Source organism: Paramisgurnus dabryanus, chromosome 23 (assembly GCF_030506205.2).
Source record: "Paramisgurnus dabryanus chromosome 23, PD_genome_1.1, whole genome shotgun sequence".
Taxonomy (NCBI): Eukaryota; Metazoa; Chordata; class Actinopteri; order Cypriniformes; family Cobitidae; genus Paramisgurnus; species Paramisgurnus dabryanus.
The window spans coordinates 27,946,562-27,972,743 of record NC_133359.1 but is presented as its reverse complement, the minus strand read 5'-3'; the positions used below and the strand labels follow the sequence as shown (position 1 = coordinate 27,972,743).

General features: G+C 40.1%; 6 non-coding genes across 6 annotated transcripts in view; all 6 read right to left on the bottom strand.

Moving 5' to 3' along the window:
* Positions 1-54, bottom strand: part of trnas-uga (transfer RNA serine (anticodon UGA)) — an 82-nt gene extending 28 nt beyond the window's left edge. The window contains exon 1 of the tRNA in view: positions 1-54. This exon is cut by the window's left edge and continues 28 nt beyond it. This is a non-coding gene — a tRNA (tRNA-Ser).
* A 375-nt stretch (positions 55-429) lies between these two features.
* trnas-aga (transfer RNA serine (anticodon AGA)) lies at positions 430-511 on the bottom strand. Its single transcript has one exon. It is a non-coding gene; the product is annotated as a tRNA-Ser (tRNA).
* Positions 512-605: 94 nt separating this feature from the next.
* Positions 606-678, bottom strand: trnak-uuu (transfer RNA lysine (anticodon UUU)). The gene has a single exon. It is a non-coding gene; the product is annotated as a tRNA-Lys (tRNA).
* Positions 679-1,270: 592 nt separating this feature from the next.
* Positions 1,271-1,411, bottom strand: LOC135788259 (U4 spliceosomal RNA). The gene has a single exon (XR_010547337.1). It is a non-coding gene; the product is annotated as a U4 spliceosomal RNA (small nuclear RNA).
* Positions 1,412-1,993: 582 nt separating this feature from the next.
* Positions 1,994-2,075, bottom strand: trnas-uga (transfer RNA serine (anticodon UGA)). The gene has a single exon. It is a non-coding gene; the product is annotated as a tRNA-Ser (tRNA).
* A 375-nt stretch (positions 2,076-2,450) lies between these two features.
* On the bottom strand, positions 2,451-2,535 carry trnas-aga (transfer RNA serine (anticodon AGA)). The gene has a single exon. It is a non-coding gene; the product is annotated as a tRNA-Ser (tRNA).
* Between the last annotated feature and the right edge of the window lie 23,647 nt (positions 2,536-26,182).

Below are 26,182 nucleotides of genomic sequence, written 5' to 3'. Positions count from 1 at the left end.
GGGAGACCCCAATGGATTTCAAATCCATCGACTTAACCACTCGGCCACGACTACAACAGGGTAACCTGGTGAGCTCTCTGGGCCTGGTGTGTGCTGGAAAAGAACTTGACGGTCAGGCAACCAGCCGATCACAAAAGGGGCAGGAGCGGGAAGACCCCAACAGACTTTCCCGGAAGGGCTGCCGTGACCCGGATTCGAACCGGGGTTGCTGCGGCCACAACGCAGAGTACTAAACACTATACGCTCACGGCGTGCCACCGGGCTGCGCAAGAAAGATGCCTGCGGGTCTGCCTGAGTACAATGGGTGTGAGGGGACTGCCATTTCTATGCAGAAGTCAAAATCATTTTTGTATTTCTTTCAACGGCAAATCTTAAGCAGAAGCCCTCACGAAGTAGAGTCGGTCTACTCGAGAGTCTGAAGTCTGAAGACGTAGTCGGCAGGATTCGAACCTGCGCGGGGAGACCCCAAGGGATTTCTAGTCCATCGCCTTAACCACTCGGCCACGACTACATGCTGTCGCTGTTGGGAAACTTTATCCTTTCCCCGTTCGCTACGAAACGGAGCTCTAGACACAGCAGCACAAAAGGCGATCGAGGCTACTCATCGCCCGAACAGGGACTTGAACCCTGGACCCTCAGATTAAAGGTCTGATGCTCTACCGACTGAGCTATCCGAGCTCGCACCTGAGTTCCAGGGCTTCACGCCTCAGCCAAGTACGGGACTTCAGTACCATGTCCTGTTAGCTACTCTTTGGTCTATGGACAGGTTAAATATTACTAGAATGCCAGAATGAGCAGGAAACTGCTTCAGTTTTCAAACAGAGTGCGTATTATCTATTTAAGTGGAGAAATCTTGCTTCTGCATGAGACTCTCTTTACTTCAGGAAAAGCACTCTTCATCCAAAACGTCACCAGAGAGGCAACGTTTCTAAGCTCAAGGAAATGTAGCTACATCTACGTAACATGCCGAAGTGACTCTTGAGCTGCACGAGAAAAAGCACATTTGACAAAACGTGACCCTGCCCGTGAAAACCCAGCTAAAATCTTTTTTGTGATTTGGTCTTTTCTACATAAAACCGTCCAACATACATAAAGGGTGTCGTTTGAAAACATCATCGTGATGTCCTTGGTACTGATTGCCACACAGAGGATGGAAATCAATGCGATGTCAAGTACCGGAATCAAACTTTGACGCTTTTAACCTCAGGACTATAAACATCAAAACAAACAAACACACACAACAAACTTCTCTTTGCAACAAACTCGTAAGTCTCTCAAGAGACTGTGAAAAATTGCCAAAGCTGACTGTATTTCAAGTCATCCTGGCGGGGTATTGGGTAAAGTTTTCAACCAGCAATGATCACGCCTCGGATAAACCTCATAGGCTACGATCTTGCCTCTGCGAAAGAATGATGGAAAAGGTCACGACCTCTCCTGTGCACATACCCGGACGCTGGACGACAGGGTGGTATTCAGGCTTTAAACTGAAATTAGACTTCAGGTACTGCTTTGCTGCATGTTGTGCCTTTTCAGCAGGTGAGAGATCTGCACAAAAAGTTTGTTCATTATCCGCTTTCTACTTAGAAAAGCAAAAGTGCAAATACACGTTTGAATTATTTAAGGAAAACAATCCGGGGGAGAGAATTGTGGGAATCCTGAAAACAAAGAGGGTAGAGCCATAGTCCTTAACCTCTCAGAAAATTGCTCAGGTCAGGATCAACTCGATTAGCGACGATCTACAACAGTTGTAAACAAAGTCTTGTTCCAGCTCTTCTATGGTTTCCTGCTGCACGTGCAGTATATGGTCAAAATGACAATGGAAGCCACATCACTTCACAACAGAGCCGATCTCTCACACACACAGGAGAAACTATGAAAGGCTGCATAGTTTTCCCACTGTGCAACCCATGGTACCAACTTGAGCTGCAGAAATAAAGCAAATCGTGAGCTGGAACATCCAACAAGAGAGAGGCCGAGCCAGGGACCAGACACTCGTAGTCGGCAGGGCTTGAACCTGCGCGGGGAGACCCCAATGGATTTCAAATCCATCGCCTTAACCACTCGGCCACGACTACAACAGGGTAACCTGGTGAGCTCTCTGGGCCTGGTGTGTGCTGGAAAAGAACTTGACGGTCATGCAACCAGCCGATCACAAAAGGGGCAGGAGCGGGAAGACCCCAACAGACTTTCCCGGAAGGGCTGCCGTGACCCGGATTCGAACCGGGGTTGCTGCGGCCACAACGCAGAGTACTAAACACTATACGATCACGGCGTGCCACGAGGCTGCGCAAGAAAGATGCCTGCGGGTCTGCCTGAGTACAATGGCTGTGAGGGGACTGCCATTTCTATGCAGAAGTCAAAATCATTTTTGTATTTCTTTCAACTGCAAATCTTAAGCAGAAGCCCTCACGAAGTAGAGTCGGTCTACTCGAGAGTCTGAAGTCTGAAGACGTAGTCGGCAGAATTCGAACCTGCGCGGGGAGACCCCAATGGATTTCTAGTCCATCGCCTTAACCACTCGGCCAAAAAAGGGGCAAAATGGACTGCTTGTGGGGGGGAAGAAAAGAAAAGAGAGAGGAAAGAGGGGGGAAAGAGAGGGGAGAAAAGGAGAAAAAATGAAGAAAAACGTACACTATATCAATTTTCTATCCACTCTTTTATCTTCTCAACATTGTTTACACATAATTCTCCACTTTTTCAAGGTTTATCATCACTTTAATTTTCATGTCTCTTGCGGGATTCGAACCTATGCCTCACTGCAGAACACGACATCCAGGGGGCGGGGTTGGATTCAGATCCAGGGGCGGAGCTGGATCTCTTCCCACTGCATTTTGATTGGTCGGCAGTTTTACCACAAGACACGTCATACACGTGTGGTTGCGTTACCATTTCCCCATTGAGAAAAATAAAAAATAAAAAATAGAAAAAAAAAAAAACAAAAAAAATTTCCCCATTGAGTTGTAACTAAATTAAGTTATTCTTTTGACAGAAAAACAAACTTTACTTATGACTACAAAAAAAGTAATGACTTTAAGATGAAATGTAAGTGTTTTTACTATGTTTTGAAGTAAAACATTTTGGGCACTACGAGTAATCTTACCACATGCAGTATAATACCTATGAATGTATACAGTATAAATTTGCAGAATTATTAACATATATATGGCATATAGTTATTTAGAAATTAATAAATTGAATGTTTATCTTGTAGGGACTTTAAATTTGTTTTAACGCGTCTTTGATTACAGGCATTAGGAAACGGGTTTCCTAAACATGGTTTACGGTTTTTTTAACGTGCTAATAAAATATATCAAATAAATGTGTGTTTTTATGTGTAATAAGTGGGATAATGTACAGCCAAGCGGGTCGAAAATATATCCCTTCAGTGATATCACCCGGTCGGGAACGTATCCCTTACCTCCCCTTACACTAACTGTGATCATTACTTAATAAATTATGATTAATTCTTGACTATATTATTAATCAAACGTACACTTAAACTGATAAGAGCAAACGTTGTTGCGGGCTGCAACAACGCAAATTTACTGGTTCATTTGGCGGAACAAAGTATATAAAGTGGGAGGAGTTGGATCTAGATCGAACCCCGCCCCCTGGATCTCTTGTTCAGCAGCGAGGACCGAGGACCATCTCTCTTCGCTTGTAGTCTCGTAGTGCATTCCGGAAGTACACATGCAATGCATTTTGGGTAATGTAGTACTATTTTAACACAGGAACTATTTTCCATATGAAACACCACAGTAATAACCCTGTGATTATGCAATTATGCACATAAATGCATTTAAAGCTAATTCTTTTGTAAGTAAACATATTTTGTGATGTAAACAAATCATTATTCAAATATTTAACTCAAAATGTCACATGCTACATTTACAGCTAAAACAGTATTAACAGTGTATAGCTTTAAATGTAAATAAATCCCACATCATGTTTCCCCTCCTTTTTTTTGAAAACACAATTATATGAGAGACTACATCTGTGCAACACAAGTGAATAAAACATATTATAAATTGAGCATTGAGTGTTGGGTTTTGTGAATAAATGTAAAATGATTCTGCAAGTAATTCTGGCTATAGTTTTAACAAATACATTCAATGGATGACATTCACTGTCCTGGTATTCAAGAGGAAATTACATAAAAACGTCAAGGCTGTTCTTGGCTCCATAAAATTCCTAAACTTAATGGTAACAGACATACAAACGACATAGAGAGATACAAGTAATAGTGACAGCAACTATACACTCTTTCTCCAGACACCCAGGGTCAGTCCCCTTCAGCTGGGTGTGTCCAGTCCTTTTATTTTTGTCCTGGCCACACACCTTACAGGTGTAGTTGTACTTTTCCTTTGTCAGCCTCTTCTGTGCCGGTTCCCCCACTGACACTAGCTCCTCATCAGAAATTGCTATGAATGGATTAAATATGGCTTAAAAACAGATACAAATAGGATTGGTATGAATAATAATGCTTTGTTATGATAATTATGAGTGCGGGTATATCTAGTAATAATTATGAGAAAAGTAGAAAATGCAGATTAAATGATGTCATAAATTATTTTTTAATTAAATACTGATTGGGCCAACAGTTGCACACTCTTGCCAGGATTTGCACCTGGAGTCTCCCACCCAAAGGATGGACGTGTTGCTATTACACCACAAGAGTTGTGTTGTTTTTTTTTTTTTTTTTTTTTTTTGGAAATAGTTGCATCAGCAACTAATATTTTTTTCCATAATTTTTTTTTCCATTTGCAACAGCAAATGGTTTGAACAGTGATTGTGAAATATTAAAATAAATAAAAAATATGATTAATAAAAGTATAAATAAAAAAGAATGAATTTCTTATATTTACAAAGAGCTTCTCCACTCCTCAAGGGTCTGTCCAGATGCAGGGCAGTACCATTTGCCTCGTACCTGTGAGTGTCCAGCCCTGGGAGGATGCTGATTGTGGTGGTTGGGTGGCAGGCCAGCCCTGGGAGGATGCTGAGGGTGGTGGGTTGGTGGTAGACCAGCCCTGGATGGATGCTGAGGCTTGTGGGTGGGGGGCAGACCAGCCCTGGGTGGATGCTGAGGGTGGTGGTTGGGTGGCAGACCAGCCCTGGGAGGATGCTGAGGGTTGTGGGTGGGTGGAGGACCAAACATGAGAGTGTGCCAGGGGCGCCTGGTAGGAAGACCAGCTCTGGTACTGTGTTGGGGATGGCTGGTTGGCAGAGGACCAGCCCTCCGTACTGATGTTTTGAGAAGAAGCAGCATCGTGTTGGGCAATACTTGCTTCTTCCCCACCACTGTGTGGAATAGCAGGTGTTCTGGAACTGTTTCGCCTGCGGATTTTTGCCTCACCCTCACGGTTTTCAGGCTCCTGGAACTCCAAAGGAGTGTGTCCATGCTGAACTGGCTGTGATGGTAGGTCACGAACCTCCAGGAGGGATTCTTTAGCCACGGCAATCTGCCGTGGAAGCCGCACGCCCTGAAGTAAAGAACCCTGTTCTGATTTCTTAGAGCAATCTTGCAGCCTGCAGAGACAGAAAACAAAACACACAAGAGTAAATTTTTCAGTGTGTTAATATTTAAAATTTTTGTTCAAATACGCAATTTAATCAATTTATGAAGATATTAAAGATTAACTCACCAGTCGGACACTGTGGTGTTGTTAATATTAACCAGTACGAGGTCAGTCCTGTTCATGATCTCTTGGCAGTACTCAACTAGCTGCTTGATGTGTGAGTAGGTCATTACAATGGACTGGGGTATGGCAAATCTCCTCCCTTTATTGTCCTTTGGCCTATTTCTGGGTTGCTTGTACTCTTTGTACAACTTGAGAGCAACACATTCAGAAATTCGGTTCTTGTCTGGTCTGTGAGCAGCCTGACCATGGACCATGAACAATCTGCAAATAGATGACCAGATCACATAGTGCTTATTATATATGCATGTTAACATATTGACATAACTATGAAGAGTTTGGTTTCAAAACGCGATAAACGCCATTTTAAAAATAAAATAAAAGTTACTGCCAAAAACAGTATTGTATCAGGTCAGTATTAAAAAGTAAATTCTTAATTTTACACACAATCCAATAACTGTCGTGTTATTCTGTCATCTTTTCTCCCTTTTTCCCAAAATGCGATAAACACCAGTCCCCCTTTTCTGCAGAATGCAATAAATCCGCTCAACAAATCACAGCGCACCATTCCACGCAGTGTAAAGAAACAATGGCGGTGCGTTGAATACACACATAATCCTAGTTTTCCTCATCTACTTTGTACTTCGTGATCAACAAACAAACAAAAACAAAATAATACTTTTGATGGCACTGATAAACCTGTGGTGGTTTTCTGAGACGGGGAAGAAACATAAGCCACTCGAATGGTCTGACTAGTTGCTAAACTGCTCTCTTGAACAAATGTCTCGTCGAAAATAACAAATGTTTTGGTTTCCTAGGTAATCTATGTGTTGCTTGTTATATAAATAAACTACATTTAAAGAACTTTGTTGTAATTTATTCTTAGCGGAGTTTACCGGAAGTTACGTGCAGACTAGGGCTGTTGAAACGAATTTCAGTAATCGAATATAATTCGAATATTAAAAAAAATAATACTAATCGAATGTTAAAACTACTATTCGAATGGGATTTAAAAAATTTTTTATTAAAAAATATTTTTTATGTGTTCACTATCTAACGCATTTATGCTGTTAAATACAGCTAGCTACCTCGACCCGCATTTCCATCGGCTAATTCATTTGAAACAAGACCAGCAGCAGGAGGTACGTGAGAAAGAGAAAGCGGAGCTGATAGCGGTTGCGGAGGAAGGTTATGAGGAAGACGAGAACGAAGCAGCCAAGGTGAAGAGGACAGTGTCAGGAGAAAACCGCTCTCAGTGCTATGGACGACCGTTTTGGGAATGTCTTTAATGCTAATTTGTTTGGATAAGTTTGTCTTTTCGACCAGTAACAAAATACTTGTTCAAGATCACACTTCCTCTAAGGTGTGTTTAAATGAAAAAAGAATAGTGAAATTGGAGGCCAGGGGATGTGTGTGCTGTGTGTAAGTATTGTATAACTAATGATGCGATCTACGCAGCCCTCATACGTGAACAAAGAGAACTGCGTTGATAATGAAATTTTTCATTAAAGTTGACAACTTAATTTTGTGTCTAAGCTTAGTCATTAATTAGCAAGAAAGATATCACCTGTTATCAAATAATTACATGTTTATTAGTAATACTGCAATGTCTTCTAGTGGACATAATTTAAAACAAGTCAACTATACGAGCTCATAGTGGCATTGGCAATGCATAAGCCCATTTTTACAACGTGTGTAGATAGGTATAGTAAATATTAATTAGTCAAATTTGAGCATTAAATAATCGATTATAAATCGAATTAAAAAAAAAAAATTATGAATGAAATTCGAATGGGATAATAGAGGAAGATTGACAGCCCTAGTGTGGACCACGACACCCGCTTGTTTATGTTGTTACTGCTGAAACCGTCTATAATAAATCTTTGAAAATCAAATTATGGATTTGAATTTTTTATATTATAAACTAAATATGCTATGTGAAAGTTTGTAACAGAAAATAGTGGTTTTTATCTTTTCACTTTCTTGGTATACAAAACATGTTTTAGTCAAATTAGTCAAAATGGATGTATTGCGTTTTGGAACCAAACTCTTTAAATATTGATATGAATACTAAGGAATACAGTTATATGAGATGTAGATACCTCTCAGCTGCTTGCTGGCCTGGAGCAGAGCCACTGCGTTTTCTTGAAGTCCTCCAAGGTCCTGACAAATTTTGTTTTTTGCTCTTGAGGGAGTAACTGGTGGGGGTCTTGTCAAAGGCACTTAGATGAGAGTATAACCTCAAAATCTCTGCCACTTCAGCATTGGAGAGTGCTGTTATGGTTCGGTTAAGGCCAACCAGGTAACCTGCCAAGGCATCAACTGCCTCCCATCCAGGAATCCCTCTGGCATCACACCTGGTGTCCTGTTACAAAATTAAACCAATAAACATCTGGTACAAGGGCAAATATAAAAAAGCCCACATTTCTAATGGTGAAACATTATCCACTTTACCGGAGCTGGAGTGACGAACCCACTTTCCTCAAATGGGGCGAGGACAGTCCTGGTAGAGGCATCACTCTCAATTGGGGAGTGGACGGGACTTGCAGAGGCATCTCTCTCCTCAAATGGGGAGCAGACGGGCCCAGCAGAGGCATCGCCCTCATCCAATGGGGAGTAGACTGGCCCAGCAGAGGCATCACCCTCCTCCAATGGAGAGTAGACGGGCCCAGCAGAGGCATCGCCCTCATCCAATGGGGAGTAGACCTGCCCAGCAGAGGCATCCCCCTTCTCCAATGAGGAGTAGACAGGCCCAGCAGATGCACCACCCTCCTCCAGTGGGTAGTGGACGGGCCCAGCAGATGCATCACCCTCCTCCAGTGGGGATCTGGGATCTGGCCTGGGCCTTTGGCCACCGCTTCCAAATTGCTGAGGTGATTAATAAAAGTATACACAGAATTATTAATAAAGAATAAATAATCTTTTAAATGCTTCTTGTGTCTGTTCTACATTAAAAATGAAAAACTGGCTATTAGTTTACAGGTCGATAGTAGAAACACTGATCAGCCATGCTGTGATTGCCCGATTGTTACTATGGCCAAGAACATGCCCTTTTATTGCCCCTTGCAGTGCGCAAGGTATTAATGAAAGGTTTTTGTGAACTTTTTATGAGGCTGAATTTGTAAACCCAGTCAAAGCTATTTTTGTACATAAAATCACCCTACATAATGTAAAATATTTTAAGTAAATATAATCTTGATATCTTTACTATTCATGTTAAAGACAGAAATTAATGATTGTAATCAAACTTTGATGCTCCTAATGTACTTTAAGTCTCTTTTAAAAACAGTTAAATGCTGTTTTGTCTGTTTGTAACATCAACCTAAGTATCTTCATGAAATGTGCTAGCAGGAGTGATGTCTCTAAACTGATTGATTGTACAGATCATCTCTGGAGGCAGTTGCTCTTTCTTAAACCCACAGCCAATGCAACAATTTAATTTCTGGTAAATAAACTTTGAATTGTAGTTTATTAAAATATGGTGTTTTCCCTCTTTTGTGCAGTTGTTGATAATACACCAACACTTTTAGCAGTTCCCAATAATGTGTTAAATGAAGTATGATGTGCAGTAAATGAATGTAAATGTTATTCTACATCAAAATATTATAAAATGCAACTGTATTTGATAACAATAGGGCTGCAGCTATCGTTTCTTTTTGTAATCGATTAATCTAGCACTGAATCGATCGATTAATCGAGTAATCGGATTTGTGTGTGTTTTTAAACAACCAAAACAAATAATGCATAACGAAAATGACTTGGCTTGTTCAATGTTCAAGCATTTGGCTTTTATTTCTGAAAAAACAGAGGTATTTGGCTCCAAAAAATAAGCCTATTTATTTCAATTTTTACCCATTTAGTGTTTATAAGTGCCAGTGCCAACAATTAAACACTTTAATTTATTAATATGCACAACAGGTTTCATGCTGTAATCTAGCCCTGACATCAAAGTAAATATCTGGTTTATGTACATTTCTACACCTGCAGCATTTACCATTAGGCTACTAACATATAATATATCATTTCTGGGGTGAGCCTATTTGCTATGGTAACAACCTGTGTGTGTGCGCGCACGTGCACCTGTGTTTGTGTGTGAGGAAGAGTGACACCCCAGTCAGACGTTCAGTTGCTTCATTGCATTTTGGTACGGCAGAAATACATACATTCATTTTCAATAGAACGCTGCATTTGGTTTGCATCACTTGCATTGCGGTGCATTTTAGGTTAAGAATGCGTTCGAAAAATCACAACATCACGTCCCGCTGTATACAGTGAATGCATGCTGAAATTATTGTTGCGTGGCTACATAAGTTTAAGCATATGTGATGCATTGCGCGATCGGTCTGACTCGCGTGAGAGAGAATAACTTCCTTATGCTAAACTCCAATAAAACAGAGATTATTATTATTGAACGAAATATGTCAGATTACAAGTTGCCCATATATGATTGCACTGTGGTGCCGTTTTTTGGTACACACACCTGTAAAGTGCATGCGTGTGTGTGAAGGGGTTCTTTTTTAAGCTATACTCTCCTGCAATTGAATTTGCACGCGCTGCATTTTCTTTCTCACATTTTTTAAATAATCTTATTATTAATAAACCATATCTTTTCTAAAACCATATCCATATTAAGTTTGCACAGAGATTGTAGCAAAAAATAAGTGCTAATGTCAAGCCCATTGCACTGAACGAGCAAAGCAATGTAAAGTCTGTCACCGGGACAGCAACTAGACTTTTAAATCTGAAATAATGAGTGGATTAAGCTTTTTAAATTGGCAAGAGAGAAATAGAAAGATTGTTAATGGCAAAGAAAGTTTGGGGTGGTTAGATTAATGAAATATAATGTGAAATTAATATTAATTTTCAATAAATCAAAGTATTGTGTTGTGTCACACATTATTAGTTCTACGTCACATGTATAGTAGACCATTATTTTTCAGTGGGTAATAATTGCCCTTTTCACCAGCTACCACCACAAGTAAATTTCAGATCTGTGGGAAACACTGCAACGTTTAAGAAAACAAGAAGGCATGTGGTTTAAAAGATGGCAAGTAAAATAAAAAGCATATCTGTATGCAATACATTTCATTATTGTTCATTATTATCCAGAGCGCCTTAATATAATTTGAAAAAAATATGTGCGACCAAATCATATTTTGCGCCAGTAACTGAAAAAGTTGGTAGCGCAAGTGCCACCAGTGGAAAAGGTTAGTGTAGTTTCCTGACTGTCAAGTTATTCTGCAAGAGATCATCCGTGACTGTGAGGTATGTCAAAGATACAGCAAGACCAAGCCCAAGCCTGCTGTTGGTTTGCCTTTAGCCTCAGAGTATAATGAGACAGTGGCAATGGATCTATATGAGCTGGAACCTGGCGTATGGTACCTCCATATCATCGACCACTTTACACGCTTCAGCGCTGGAAACATTGTGAGAACAAAAAAGCCTCGGAGATCGTCAACTCTTTCATTCACTCGTGGATAAGTGTTCATGGTGCCCCGAAAAGAATATACACCGACAACGTGGTGAGTTTAACAATTAGGAGTTAAGAGAGATGGCAGAAAAATTTAACACTGAGATAAAGACTACAGCGGGATACAGTCCTTGGAGCAACGTGCTGTTGGAGAGACACAACATGACACTGACTGAGATCCTCCTGAAGGTGAAAAAAGGAAACGGGTGTGGTTGGCAGACTTCTCTAGGCTGGGCTCTAATGGCAAAAATGGCATGGTTATAGTCCATATCAGCTTGTGTTTGGTTGCAGTCCTAATCTTCTCTCCGCTTTGGTGGATAAACTACCTGCTCTAGAAGGCACTTCTATTGGTACTAGAGTAGGACAGCACTTAGCAGCATTGCAAGCTTCCAGAAGAGCATTCACATAGGTGGAATTTTCAGAAAGGATAAGAAGAGCTTTACAAAAGAAGATCAGGCTGAAAAGTACGAGACAGGAGACAGGGTGTACTACAAACGTGCGACAGTACAGAGTGGAAAGGCCCTGCTGTAGTTATCGGTCAGGATGGCTCTGTAGCATTTTTCAGACATGGGGGATTCTTGTCAGAGAACATCAGTCCAGGGTGAATAAAGTTAATGAGGATGAGGATAAACTTGTACTACTCGATAATCCTGAAAATAGTAAAGAAAATGAAAGCGTAATACACACGGATGTGTCAGACAATTCAGATGATGAAATGAGTGTTAAGGGAGATGTTCAATTCCCTGACAACACATAAACAGATGATAGAGAAGACGTAGGACAAACTAATGAGACAGATAGTACTAATACATTGGGTTCTACTGGTGTCAAACTGAGAACAGGTCAGACAGTGACATTTACAAACAGAGATGATGGTACTAAGCACACTGACAGAGTTTTAGGCCGAACAGGAAAAGCAAAAGGGCAATATAAAAACTGGTACAATGTGTAGTATCTTAAAACAAATGGCAGTGGGGGGTCTAAAGGAAGCTTTAGACATGTCATATGTTGATGATCTTTTCAATGAATGTGAAAACACAGATGCTGATGTACTGATTACCAAAGACATCTCTTTTGATGCTGCTAAACAGGAAGAGACTGAAAACTGGCAAAATAATAATGTTTACGAAGAGGTTACAGACAAGTAGGGGTGTCAACAATAATCGATGCGGCAATGCATCGCAATGCGCGCATGCACAATTCAGCATCGATGCAGCAAAGTGCCATAATCGATTATGCCACTGTTTATTTTCTGGCCTCGACAATAAAATTGTGAAGTTTCAATTACCTTCGGGGGCATAACAACAACAATCAAGATGGCTGAGGTGGAGAGAGATGATCGTGATAGACGGGTAAATAAAAACGCACCCTTTTCCATGGAAAGTGGACATACGAGCACATTTTGGATTCTATGAAGTTAATGGGAAACTAGACAAGACTTACACTGTGTGTAAAATTCTCATCTCAGGTATATAATTGTCATTGTCTTAAAGCTGCTTAGCTTCCGTTTTTGTTGAGAATATTTGCACTTGACTTTACTACTTGACTGGTTAAAAATTTGCCTTGTTGTGTACAGTAGAATTAAATTCTGATGCATCGCAATGCATCGTAGAATCGAATTGAATCGTTACCTAGTGAATCGTAATTGAATCGAATTGTGAGGACAATGCCAATGCACACCCCTAAGGGTCAAAGATGTATTTCTACTAGATGGGTCTGTACGTTGAAGGAAACTTCTAATGGTTTTGATACAAAAGCTCGCCTTGTGGTGAGAGGTTTTGAAGAGGTCAATATCCATGAATTACAAAAAGATTCTCCCACATGTGCATCAGAGTCACTCAGGCTGCTGTCAGTTGTTATTTGTCAGAACAAATGGAAAGTGAATTCTATGGATTTTAAGTCTGCTTTTTTACAGGGAATGGAACTCTCAAGAGACATTTACATTCGTCCCCCACCAGAAGCAGGTGTGGACAATGTATTGTGGAAACTAAAGAAATGTGTGTATGGACTTGCAGACGCCTCCCTCTACTGGTACAACAAGGTCAAAGAACTCATGCTGAACAGTGGGGGTAAAATGTCACGGGTTGATTCTGCAGTGTTTTATTGGCAGGATGAGCAGTCTGAGGTGACCGGCATACTGGCATGCCATGTGGATGATTTTTTTGGGGCAGGTTCAGAGGATTTTGTTACTAATGTCATACCTGTACTTAAATCTGTATTTCACGTGGGTCGTGAAGAGCATGAGAATTTTTCATATGTGGGTATGAATATTGCTACTGTGGGTGGTATAGTGCAGGTGCATCAGCACAGTTACATTGTTCAATGTTCAAACAAACAAGACCAAATGTAATGTTTGACACATGTAGCCTAGCATCCAACATTAAGAATGATACTGTTCAGTCCATACATGAAATGAAGGTCACACTTAAGTTCCAACACTTGGGAAACAGTGATGATTTAAGTTTAGTGGCTTTCAGTGATGCCTCACTAGGCAATCTTCAGGATGGAGGTACACAGGGAGGGGCTTTAATTGTCCTCATGGAAAAAACAGTAAAGTGTTCCCCTTTGTTTTGGCAATCTAAGAAAATCAAACTTGTGGTAAGAAGCACGCTGGCAGGAGAAACCCTTGCGATTGTAGCAGCACTACCCAGACGGGTTGAATGATAAGTGCTTTAATTAGAGACAGGTGTGCTATGGGTGTAGGTGTGCATAAAAGGAAGGTTTCCAGCATTGTTTGAGGCTGACGGGTGGTTGCTGCTGTGACTTTGGACGTTGAATGCCTAATGTTTTCTTAGTGGATTTTTTGAGCCGTTTGGGACCAGCATTTGATTGTGGACTTGCTGCATTTTGGGTATGTCACAGTGGATAAATAATTTGTTTTATTTAAGACGAGCTGTTGACTGTATGTGCTTTGTTCATTTGTCTTAGTATTCATTCCGAGCTGTATTTATCATGCTGTGCTTTGGCGTTAGCAAGGCTGACTCTATTAATCAAGTTTGTAGACTATCGTGAGTTATTTAATATAAAGGGAGCTGTTGTTTGTAAGCGCTCTATTTGTTTACATGGTATACATGCCATGTGGAGTTTATCCATCACTGGATGTGTCAGCAGTGCCGACTCTCTAATAATCAGGTGGGTATGCTACTGATTTATTGCATGCTGATTATGAAAATTCCATCGTTAATGCTGTACTTTTTCTTTTATCAGCTTAAAGCACTCCGGAGGTATATGCCCATATGACACTGGGTAGTGGATTTGGATGGTGGCCCAGCTTCCCCTTCTTGGTGTTTTATTATTATTTTTCTAATTTTTTTGTTTAAGTATCTGCCTAGCGGCTTACTTCTGTGACACCTGGTCCACCCCTTCATTTGTGCCGTCCGCATTAAGTGGCCTGTTCCTGGAAATAACTGTGGGACAGGGTATTTGTTTTTCTCAGTCGCTTTGGTGCATTTCTCACATCACTATTTACATTCGCACAACAGTTAGTTCAACCTCCACAACATTTAGTCATTTGTGCACGTCATAGTAGCAGTTTCTCATTCCTTCGAACAAATTGCAAATGCTTTTGGACATGCATCAATTGCTTTCATACAATTCTCTGCTGTTTTATAACATTATCATTTGTTTGTCATGTCAGTCAAAATTAACTATACTTGTGAATGCTGAATAGTCATTCCATGTAAAACTAACAGTCCTTATTTCATTGCTTCAGTCATTACATACAAAAATTTTAAAGTTGTCAATTTTTTTAAAGTCTTTTTTTTTCTCCGAAAAGTCTCCTAAATTGAACAATTTTTGAAATGATGTGGCCAGACAGAGGAATGTCTGGATGTACAAGAATGATTACAGTACTATGTCTGTTGTATGTTCAGTTCCAATATGTACTGCAATGTTTTTTACAGTTGTGCACAGCCAAAGTGAGTATGTTTGTTGTAAATAAGGATGCATTTTTTTGTTTTGCACAATACTATGAACAGATTAGAATTGCAAATAGGGATGGGACGATTACCGGTTTCACGATTAACCATGATAAAATGTCCTGACGGTTAGTATTATCGTTTAAAATGTAATTATCATTATAACTGTGTTTGATTACCGTGATTTTGAAAACTCTCTGTAAATCCTGTCCAGCCAGAATCAGCTTGACGCAGGCGCTCGCATGCAACATTAGCTTTTGTGCGAGAAGGCGTGGCGGATGCAGTAACAGGTGCACTGTGTTTTAATGCGTTGCTTATGTGTGCATTTGATGTTCTTATTTAAGGTACTGTTCATTAAAACAGGTTCATACATCTCAGGGCTCCATGTTAATGTTCATTTAATGCAGGGGTGTCCAGTACAACCAGTCGATCGCAAATGCAATGCCGGTAGATCGCCTATAAGTTAATAACTGTATGCTGCTCCACGCCTCCACGAGCTTCGGAAAGCAAAGCGCCAAATTGGCATTATGGTCTTAGAAGTCTTTCTGAGTTGTTGCGCATTTCTTCTCAAGTGTGTTTTTATAAATCTTATGCCTGCCCGCTGCAGCGGAGTCGTCTAACTTCCGAAATTTGAATGCACATACATGCTGGAGTTGATCCACACGTACGGTGTATGTGCGCGCGATCGACCGAATGAGAGAGAAATGCTTCTGATAATGTTGTCAGTTTATTTCATCAAAACCGCATCTCCGCTATATGGTCTCACCATGTACTCAATGATTTTTTTTAACTCCTCAAAAAGAATAGAGTAATGGTGACAACCCTAAATTCAACGTAGAGATAGTCCTCCTAACACACATTTAAAGTGTTATTAAAAAAATGTAACTGTGTTTTGTTAAAAAATGTTTTTTAGCAGGTAGGTTTTGTCAGCTTTCTCATTTTAAAAGTAGATTGCCACACAAAAAAAGGCCGGACACCTCTGGTTTAATGTTTATGCTTAAAGTGCATATAGCTGCTACTTGTATTTGTTGTTTGCTGATTTTCAAAAATAAAACTTGTTAAAATTTTTCAGTGTGTGTATCAGTTCTTTTTGAACACTTCCATCTCAATTTAAGAAAACCATGATAATATTGATAACCGTGATAACTTTGGTCACTATAATCATGATATGAAATTTTCAAACCGTCCCATCCCTAATTGCAAAGAGCATATGCAGTGAAAATGTGAAACATACATATTCAGTGTCTTGTACTCAGTTACCTCACTAAATACAGTAATGTGTAACTTTATTGTATTTTTCAAATAGCTGTGGAAAAGTGTATAGTCTTGAGTATTTTCAGGTAGTGTCACCAAGATTTTACTTTTTGCATTGGAAAACATTTATAAAGTAAACTGTCATAATGAAAACATGACTAAGCCACTTGACTATCTTGTTCATAAACAATGGTGTCAGGACTTTTCATTTTGATGACACTGACACTTTCATTGACATGAATACTTGCTTTTGAGGAATGTCCTATCCATTTTGAGCAAGTGACACACTTTTGCAGGTTATCAACTAGGTTTTGCAGTTTGTACTAATTGTTTTGAGAACTGCATTAACTGTTGTGCAAATGTAAATAGTGATGTGAGAAATGCACCAAAGCGACTGGGAAAAACTGTAAGTTGGGCATTCGCTACCCCGTATTGTTTCAACTGGAGGAGGTTTGCGTGGTTGTATGGTACATTTGTGGTCGTGTGCATGAGTTAAGATAAGATGTGTGTGACTTATAGCGTGTGTATAGTGTGAGAATGACACGTCGTTTAATGTGCGTGCGTGAATTATAGAGGTGCGTGTGGTAAATAGATTATGGTTTAAGTGAGGAATGAGTGCTAGTTTGTTTACTTTATTTTGTATTTGTTATAAACTATGATGTGATTTATTTAGTTTTCTTTGTTTATTTGATTTAATATTGGTTTCACAAGTGTGTTTATTTGGTTATTTTGTGGAGCTGTGGTATTTTATTCAACTGTTAGGTCGGTCAGGGAGGAGTGTTAACCTCAATTTATTTTTTTGTAATTGTTCACTGAGTAGTTTGTGTAACTTTGTTTCTTTGAAACACGTGTGGTGAAGTGAGCCCAAAGAAACTTGTATTTAAAGTGTGTTGTGAAGTGGAAATTTGCTTTTCTTTCTCCCTGTTATCCGATCTGAACTTTTGATGTCTGGAACCTAATCCAGTGTTTTTAAATGAAGCTAGCTTCACTAGTCTTGTGTTAAAGATTACATTAAATTGTGGTTTTACTTTCTGTATAAATAAAGTATTGTTGTTTTTGTATTCGTGTCTCCTCTGAATCTTTGTGGGAACTAACCTGTGTCCCATTTATATTTCCCTGGGTGTAATTCCCAGGGTGGCGTAGTCCGTTACAAAGACTTGGGTGTTTAGAAATCTTTTAAGAGGTTCCGAATAGTACCTTGTTAGAGGTAAATTGTGTGTAGAATAACACCTCTGGGTGCAACACTGTCAGATGGTATTGACACTGCTATGTTCTTGCTTACTACTGGTAAAGCTGATCTTAATGATCTTCCACTTATTTGTGTTACTGATAATCATTCCCTGTTTAACGCTCTTCAGTCTACAAAGCAGGTCACAGAGAAGAGATTAAGATTAGAAATAAAGTGGTGTCAAAGAGCTTCTACATGCTAATAAAATCGAAGTGCGTTGGTCAGAAGCCAAGTCACAACTTGCTGACTGTTTGATACAGAAAAGGTGCTTCCTCACTTGTGCTTCTTAAAGCACTGTATGAGGGTGTATGGAAACTATATTATCGGGAGAGCCAGTGAGACTGGGGAGAGGAAGTTGTTCTCGGTTTGTAGGGTGTAACCAATGTGGCGAAATGGGCTTAAAACGGAATAACAATCTTTCCTTGGAACTATGTTGCATCTATAGTTATTTACACACACAACACCTATTATTGCTAAAATAAATTTAAAATGAATGTGATCATAAGCATGTTTGTCTTGTCATTCGTTTAAGAATAAGTAAAACAGCTGCTCCACAAAAAAAGATGCACAAGTACATAAACATTTTTCTTTTATATATATTTTTTAAATAACATTGCTAAAAGATTCAATCTATCCTTTTTTATGTGTTGAATTTGAAATGCTTTTCATATTTATCGTACATCTTACGCAGATTGCCCTCGTATAATGAGAATACATAACTCTGACAGATTTTACGTATCACATCCGCTTAAAAAGGTGCAATCTAATGTTGTTTACATGAAATAAGCCTGCTCCCGAGCTGGTTTAATCTTACGGACCGGTTGCTATGACAGCAACTCTAGGATGAGTTTCGAAGAACTAAATAATTAAAGATCAAGACAAATCGACAACAATCAAATCCAGCTGACTGATTAATCCACGCATGAAGAACAGACCCCAGATATACTGTTGACATAATATTACCTGCAATGTGAGGTCATGAGCCTGTGGTACGGTCACATCAGGACATTCATCCTCAAGGTCTTCATCCAAGATCTCAGGCAGGATGTCAGCATTACCAGTCTGCTGGCTCAGAAGATCTCCTCTGTTGGATTGTGCCAGAAGATATTCAACAGCAATTCGCTCTCCTGCAATAGATATTCATCAAGGGAAAAATTGTTTACTTGCGTACCATGTCACAGTATAGGTCTGATCATCAACAGCAGACTTTTCTTACCTGTAGGTTTCCCAGGGGGGATAAACTCTGGAAGAAGAGGTTTTCCCAAGACTTTGTTGCTGAGCGCATTTACATTGGACATCAAACGAATGTCATACAGCTTTGTCCTGGATGTCTCAGTCATTGAAAGTGCTTGTGCTGACCGGTTTAAATTCCACCTTGACACACCCTCAAGCATGTACATCTGAGTGTGCAATGCATTGCATCTCCACCCTACTCAGACAAAAAACAGGATCACTGATTACAACAAATTACAACAATATTATGTCAACATTCAATAGCAAAATATACCATGTGTGTGTGTGAGGTTTTAACATGCCTGGAATGAAAGCACACTGGTGCTTATGAAAGCTTTCCAAAGAGGAGGACCCTCTGGCGCATCTTAGAACATCCAGTGTCTTGTCTCCTTTCTCCAGCCCTGACCCAATGTTAGTATAAAGCTGCACTCCTGGTGGATCCTGGATGCAGGCAAGGTGTTTTTGCTGTACCTTCCACACTTCAGACATGCGCTCGTGGTTAATAAGGTGTAGCCCAGTGCCGTCCACAAGGTTCCACATGGAGTCAAGGAGACTTTTGATGAGGGCACGGGTCTCCTCCACTCCCCGGGTTTTCCTGCGGCAGTGCTTGGCTAGTTCTTTAGGGCTGATGCTCGCCAACACCTGGGCATCTGTTGGCTCATAGCCCTGATGCTTTTGCCTCAGCTCTGACCGCTTCGCCTCCTTCAGATTACTGATGTCCTGGTAATCCCACTCAAAAATGCAGCTCGACAATTTGGAGCAGAACGTACCATAGAGTGGATGGTGTTCCGTGATGAGACCTTTGGTGAATCGCCTCATAAAGTGGAACACATCCAACCGCACAGTGGACGTCCATGGCCGAAACCAATGGAGAACTGGGCTCACCCCTGTGTAAATTCACAAGATCATGAATAAAAAAAAATTCCTCACAACATGTATGCATTCGTCATGTGTGTGGCTTGTCATTTCAAAATATGTGTTCGGTGGGTCGAGTGAATGTGAATCTATGTGCATCACGTGTTTTGTCAAAATAAGTGCCTGCTGCAGGGTTTATGGGTTTATAAAAAAGACACTTGTGTTTGCCAGATACTCATATAATCTCAAGTTCACTGTAAGGGAGTGTCTTGTGTGTATTTTGTGAATGTGAGCGTCTCTTTTATCATAAACGGTTTTGACACGTGTGGAGCAGGCACTTATTTTGACAAAACACGTGATGCACATGGTAGGGCTGCACGATTCGGAGAAAAAATCTAATTGCAATTTTTCTGATCAAAATTGCGATTCGCGATTTAAAGTGCAATTCATTAGTATATAATAAAAGAGGTACATCCAGGTTTGTTGTGGTGGTTTTAAAGCGTAACTAAACCCCTAGTCAGAGCCTGACTCCACCCACTGGCAATATTTGAAAAATGCAAGAAAAGTGGGCAGATCCCAACGGAGATAGAGGGGACGAACTTAAGTGTGTAATGAGATCGTAACAAGGGCGTGGTGAGCTTGAATCTGCTTACGTCACGAGTTACTTTTTGGACCCAACATCCAATAGGAAAATTCAACTGCAGTAGCTATCGTTCAACCTGAAGAGGTCAGCACTCAGACGTTTTTACACCATATTTTATAGTGTTGAAACACTTTATATCCTAATGTCAAAAAACTTACTAAAATCAATGAACAGCACTAATAAAGCATCATTCTTACAGATCATTAACTAAAAAAAGTTGGTTTAGGGTTTAGTTACTCTTTAATAGCAACAAAGAAAGATGCTGTGCTACTGTTTATTTAAAACCCCTTAAACATTGTACCAAGTTGTCTGCAGGACTTTGCTATTCTGCAGACAAACTTTTTTTTTAATCTAAGAACATTAAAAAAAATACAATTTAAATTTTTTTTTTGAAAGTTTTATTTAAAATAACATATAGGCCAATGTATTTTGGCTGTCACTACAACAATGCATCTGATAAGCAAATGTTTAGTTTTTCTTTTAATCATAAGACTATACTCATCTTGTTTTACTTTTCAGGCATCTGTAATAAATGTAAATATATTAGTTATTAGAATCTATGATTTAACATAAGCAAAAAATACAAATAAAAGACTGCACAGTCCTCACTGTAGGATTTTAAATGTGGAGCTGCAGAAGCTTGTTCAGTTAAGAGTAAGGAGTGATTTTAATTTTTGGTGTGTAATAAACATTTCTGACACAGAAAGCACCAGGTTACTGTCACTTTAAAACACAAGACAGCTTTAAAACTGCTCTGCTTCAATATAGCCTACTGATAAACATCCAGCTGTTTATGTTCACTTAGACAAGAAAGAAAACTTAAGTTTAGTGATCACGCGTGTGCTGACTGCTCTGTGTGTGCGCGCTTCATGAACCCTCATGCCTGTAAATATTCAAAGCGGCGCAGATGTGCGCGTGCAAGAAAGTATAATGTACCTGTTTCGTCTGCTGTGTTCCGGGCTTTAATGAAACCTGCTTATAGTCTGATGAGGCGCTTGTCATTGTTTGCAATGCATGACGAGAAACGGACGTATATACACCTTTCTTTAAGTCCAACATTACACAAAAGGGAAATGTTTTCGCGCATTTCTGTCCTTTCATTTGCCGGTTAATGAGTTATAATGCGTTTTTAAAATGACTGAATCCAAAATCTGCCAACTTCATGACATTCCGCGTTGTGCAGTTAATTCCATTTGTATGCATTTCGCGATTCTGTCCGTGTTTTCCGCATCGCGGAAATCATATGGCCGTACACTTTGTTGAGGAGTTGAACTGCTGCTCGCTCATGTTTTCCTAATGGTGTTATCTGACGTGTAGTCAGCACCTCAGTGTTCATGCCCTCTATTGGTCTAAACTGCATCAAACGTAAAATGCGCATGAAGCGAACTGTCAAAAACTGCGTACTAGATGATTGTTATATTTAATAGTTTTGAATCGAAATAATCGCATTTCTTGCGATTCGAAAATCGCATCCATTCACATCGCGATTTCGGTTTTAAAACGATTAATCGTGCAGCCCTAGCACATGGTTCACATTTTTTGAAACCACAAGCGACACACATGACACTCCAAACCCATATTTTGAATTTGTGCCCCTCAGAAGAGCAGTCACCAGCAGCCACTGGTTTCTAGTGTCATCAACTGCATTATTTGGCAAAAAAACATCAACCCAAATTACAGGTAACCCACCTCTGTCACTGCAACAGTCTCTATCCACATAGATGGCGGCTGGCTGTGGCTCACCAGCATCCCTGTACCGTTGGACGATCCCTTGGCACAGGTCATCCAGTCCAGCCCCCTCGCCAGTTGTGAGGACAGAGTTGAGGACCTGACCATACTCGTTCCCAACATTGGTCATCCATGTTGCCGTGTTCTCAATACCACCAGCCAGTTTTTTGGTCACCTGTTATAACAAAAGAATATACATCATTAGCACATGTATTCTTATTAAACCCTAAAAGAACAAATGAGCTCAAGCTTATACAGGTTTACTTTTACCTTCTTAGTGGAATCGAGCTTCAGAATTCTGCCAAACGTTGAAGTGATGACACCTTTGAGTTCATCAAGGTGGCCGACAACATCGTTGGCATGCACTGTCTCAAACCACTGGGCCAGGGGCAAGGGAATGAAGGGTGGTGGCGGGGAATAAACAGCCTGGGACTGCTTCAGGCAGGATCTTTTGTGAATTTCACAATCTGTGAAATAGTCACAGGATCTCCTGGCCCACTCCTCACTGTGTGCCTCTTGAAAGGCCTGCTGCAGGTAACTGGAGCTATTCCCTGCTGTTCTAGGACGCAAAAGTGTCACACATTTTCTGTCCAGTGCCAAATGTGTAGTCAACACAGCAGGGAATTTGTTGCGGTTAGAGGGGTCCAGTTGCTTTAAAATATCACTACTCCAAGGACAGACAGGTAGTTTGCACTGGCTGCACCTTGGGTAATCTCCCCCTATTAAATAGTACTTGCTGTCCACATCAATGACCTCTCTGACCTTGGTGTAAATGCCAGAGTGGTGCATCTTTCGGTTGCACTGATTACATTTCAAAGGTATGCCCCACATGCGCATTGGTGCCCACAGGAACATCCTCTGACGAAAGTAATCATGTGGGTTTGGAGGTGCCACAGATCTGATTGGGCTTGGGGGGTGGTGCCAATTTTCCCTGACATTTTGTTTCAGCTGCCCTCTTGCGTCATAGAGAATGTGGGCAATCCACTCCAAATCACCTGGCTTGATGACCCGGAGGAATGGCTTTGGTAAAAACCTGGCCCGGCTTACCTCTGGAAAGCGCAGAGGGACTGGTAGTCCTGGTGCTGCTGGAGGAGGAGCAGAAGCAGGAGAAGATGGAAGTGGTGTGCCACTCTGAGTCGCTGGTGCCATCTCAGATAGGGTTGGAGGGGTAGGAGCAGGAGGAACTTGGAGACAGATGGTTGGTGTCGTCTCCTGGGCTGTGAGGCAGACTGTAGCTGGAGCATCTCGGGGAGAGACGATTGGTGTCGGTGTCATCTCTTGGGCTGGGGTAGTGGAGGGACGGGCTGAAGGTGAGGTTAAGACATGACACTTCTCAAGGTGCTCTGATAACCTGACAGAACCCATGGCCTTTGTGCCACAGTGCTCACACTCCTCCTGGACATGGAAGTCTGACAGATGCTGTGTAAACTGGTCAGAGAGCACTTCCTGAGCACAAAGGGAGCATGTCATTGTATTACCACTGGTCCCTGTCTGCTGTGGACCTGCTGCGCTCCCTGTCTGCTGTGGACCTGCTGCGGTCCCTGTCTGCTGTGGACCTGCTGCGCTCCCTGTCTGCTGTGGACCTGCTGCGGTCCCTGTCTGCTGTGGACCTGCTGCGGTCCCTGTCTGCTGCGGACCTGCTGCGGTCCCTGTGTGCTGTCCTGACTGGGGGAAACAACATTTTGTATTTACTCTCTATATCCTCTTATTCTCTAAATCACACAAAACTCTGCATCAAAACAAGTCATTTGGAGAATCAAGCACATACAGCGAAGAACCAGCCATGGGGAACAGCTGTAAAGGAAGCATTTGTCAGCATCGTTGTCTCACATCATATGTTTAAGGATTCAATGACATTACTTACATCATGGTAGCCACATTTGCAGGGAATATTTTTCCCAAAAATATCTTTTTTTCTGACCGTTAGGCCATATGCAGGGGTCAGCGGACAATTCTTTATCCTCTCTAACACTGCCTTCCAACGTCTGCTCCCGGGTCTCTGGCCAGTGGAAAATTTATATTTCCCCTGGGCAAACAGCATCATGACGCCGCTCCAGAATGAATCTGGCTTTCCTTGCTTTGGCATCTATAGGGCGAGAGGCAGTCATTTAGGCTGAGTATGCAACATGTAGGCCTACATGCACAGACAGATAAACAGACAGACAGGTAGATAGATAGGAAATTAAGCAGCTACAATATAAGGTTGTATGTTTTTTACAGTCTTAACTTAATATTTTAGTCTTAAGTGTGTCAAAATTCTAAGAATAATGTCATTTTACTCTTATTCCTAGACTTAAGCATAAGTTTGATTTATAAAGCCTCCTAAGTGTTAAGACTAGGTCTCAGATCCTTAATTATTTAAGAAAGCTGGAGAGGTCTTATGCACTTAGCAACAAAGAATGTGTTAGAATTACTTTAATTCAAATGTATTTCTATGGATGGTTTTAGCAGTAACAACATAAACACGCAGCTTTCGTGGTCATCACATAACTTCTGGTAAACTCTGCGTAGAATAATTAAAAACAAAGTCCTTTAAAAGTAGTTTATATATGTACAATGAGCAGAAAATAGACAGTAGATAGGAATTAATATAACATTATGAAATATAAAGAGTATAGGGTTTTTTATACAATGTATATTATATTACACTATATAATATACAGTATAAGATGTATATTAGTGAAACTTATTCAAGTGCTTGCACAGTACCGAGATTTTTTATGAGATTATCAAGACAGCATACTTAAAGGTATATAAATTTGCATAATATATACTGTAAAAAGTTAAAGTTGGATCAAATAATTGATATTGCCTAAAAATGTAATGTTTTTTCAACTTACATTTTCTGAGTTTAAGTGAAATAAATAAAGTTAAAATGTTTAATTATTAGGTGTTACTAATTGAAGTAAGTTTTTTTTAAGTAGAGACGCTTTTGGTTTTACAGTTTATGACAGGTAAATAAAATACCATAAAATGTAAATAACAACTACAATAGCATTATCAACCTAAAAAATTGTGAAGTATCTACAAGATTGCAGTGACATCATTACATGTAAAGTGATATTAATAGTGTCATGATTCTGCCCTCTTGTCATTGCTTTATTCTAGTCTTGAGGCAGAATCATGATAGACTCATGTTTTGTGTGCCTGTACGTGGCCTTTTTGTCTCGTCACTTTATCCCCGCTCCCTTGTCATCCTCTTGTCTTCATTGACTAATCCTTTTCACCTGTTCCCCTCATTATTTTACCCCTATTTAAGCTCCTTGTGCTCTGTGTTCTGTCTGGTATCGTTAGCTCTGTTCCTGATCCGTTCCTGTGTGAAGTGAAGTGAAGTGAAGTGAAGTGAAGTGAGGTGAAGTGAGGTGAAGTGAGGTGAAGTGAGGTGAAGTGAGGTGAAGTGAAGTGAAGTGAAGTGAAGTGAAGTGAAGTGAAGTGAAGTGAAGTGAGCCAAGTCTAGTAAGCCAAGTTCTTTGAATGTTGTTATTGTGTTGTCTAGTCAAGTTCAGTCTAGTTAATGTCAAAGTCTAGTCAAGTTTAGTGTTAGTCAGTACTAGTTATTGTTGCTTGTTTAATGTTTTGCTCCCACGTGGGCTCTGTTTACTTATTAATAAAGTCATCTTTGTTTTCCATCTGTCTGCGCTTGGGTTCGTTCTCATTCTAATCATGACAAATGGAGTATAAAACCCTGACCCCAAACATAATGTTACAATATTAGCAATGAGCAAGCCAAATGTGAAAGTGACAAGATGGCAAAAATTACAATTGTGTTTAAGTGGAGAAATTCAGCTTAACTTGATCATCTTGTTCAGGCTTGATCATCAAAGTATTTTTTATCTAAGTGTTTGCAAACTTTTGTATTTTCTTATATACACCTTGTCAGTGAAATGAAAATGATATGATTCATCATCTTAATTTTTTAAATAGCACTACGTTTGTCTATTTCATTAACATGTTATAATCTTAATCAAAATGGTGCAAAATCTTGTAAAATAAATGTATGTACTTATTTGTAATATTGTTAAACTTTTCTTGAAGCAAATTTAAATTAATATATTTAAATACTAATATAATTGTAATGTCTTCATGATTCATGAATGTATGGTGTCACATGCTGCTGTGAATGTACCGTTGCCGGCTTTCTATTGGCTGATTCAGAGGTTAAGGGCGGCCATTTTAGGTTGAAATCATTGTAGTCCTCAGTTTGCAGCACTTAAGTCA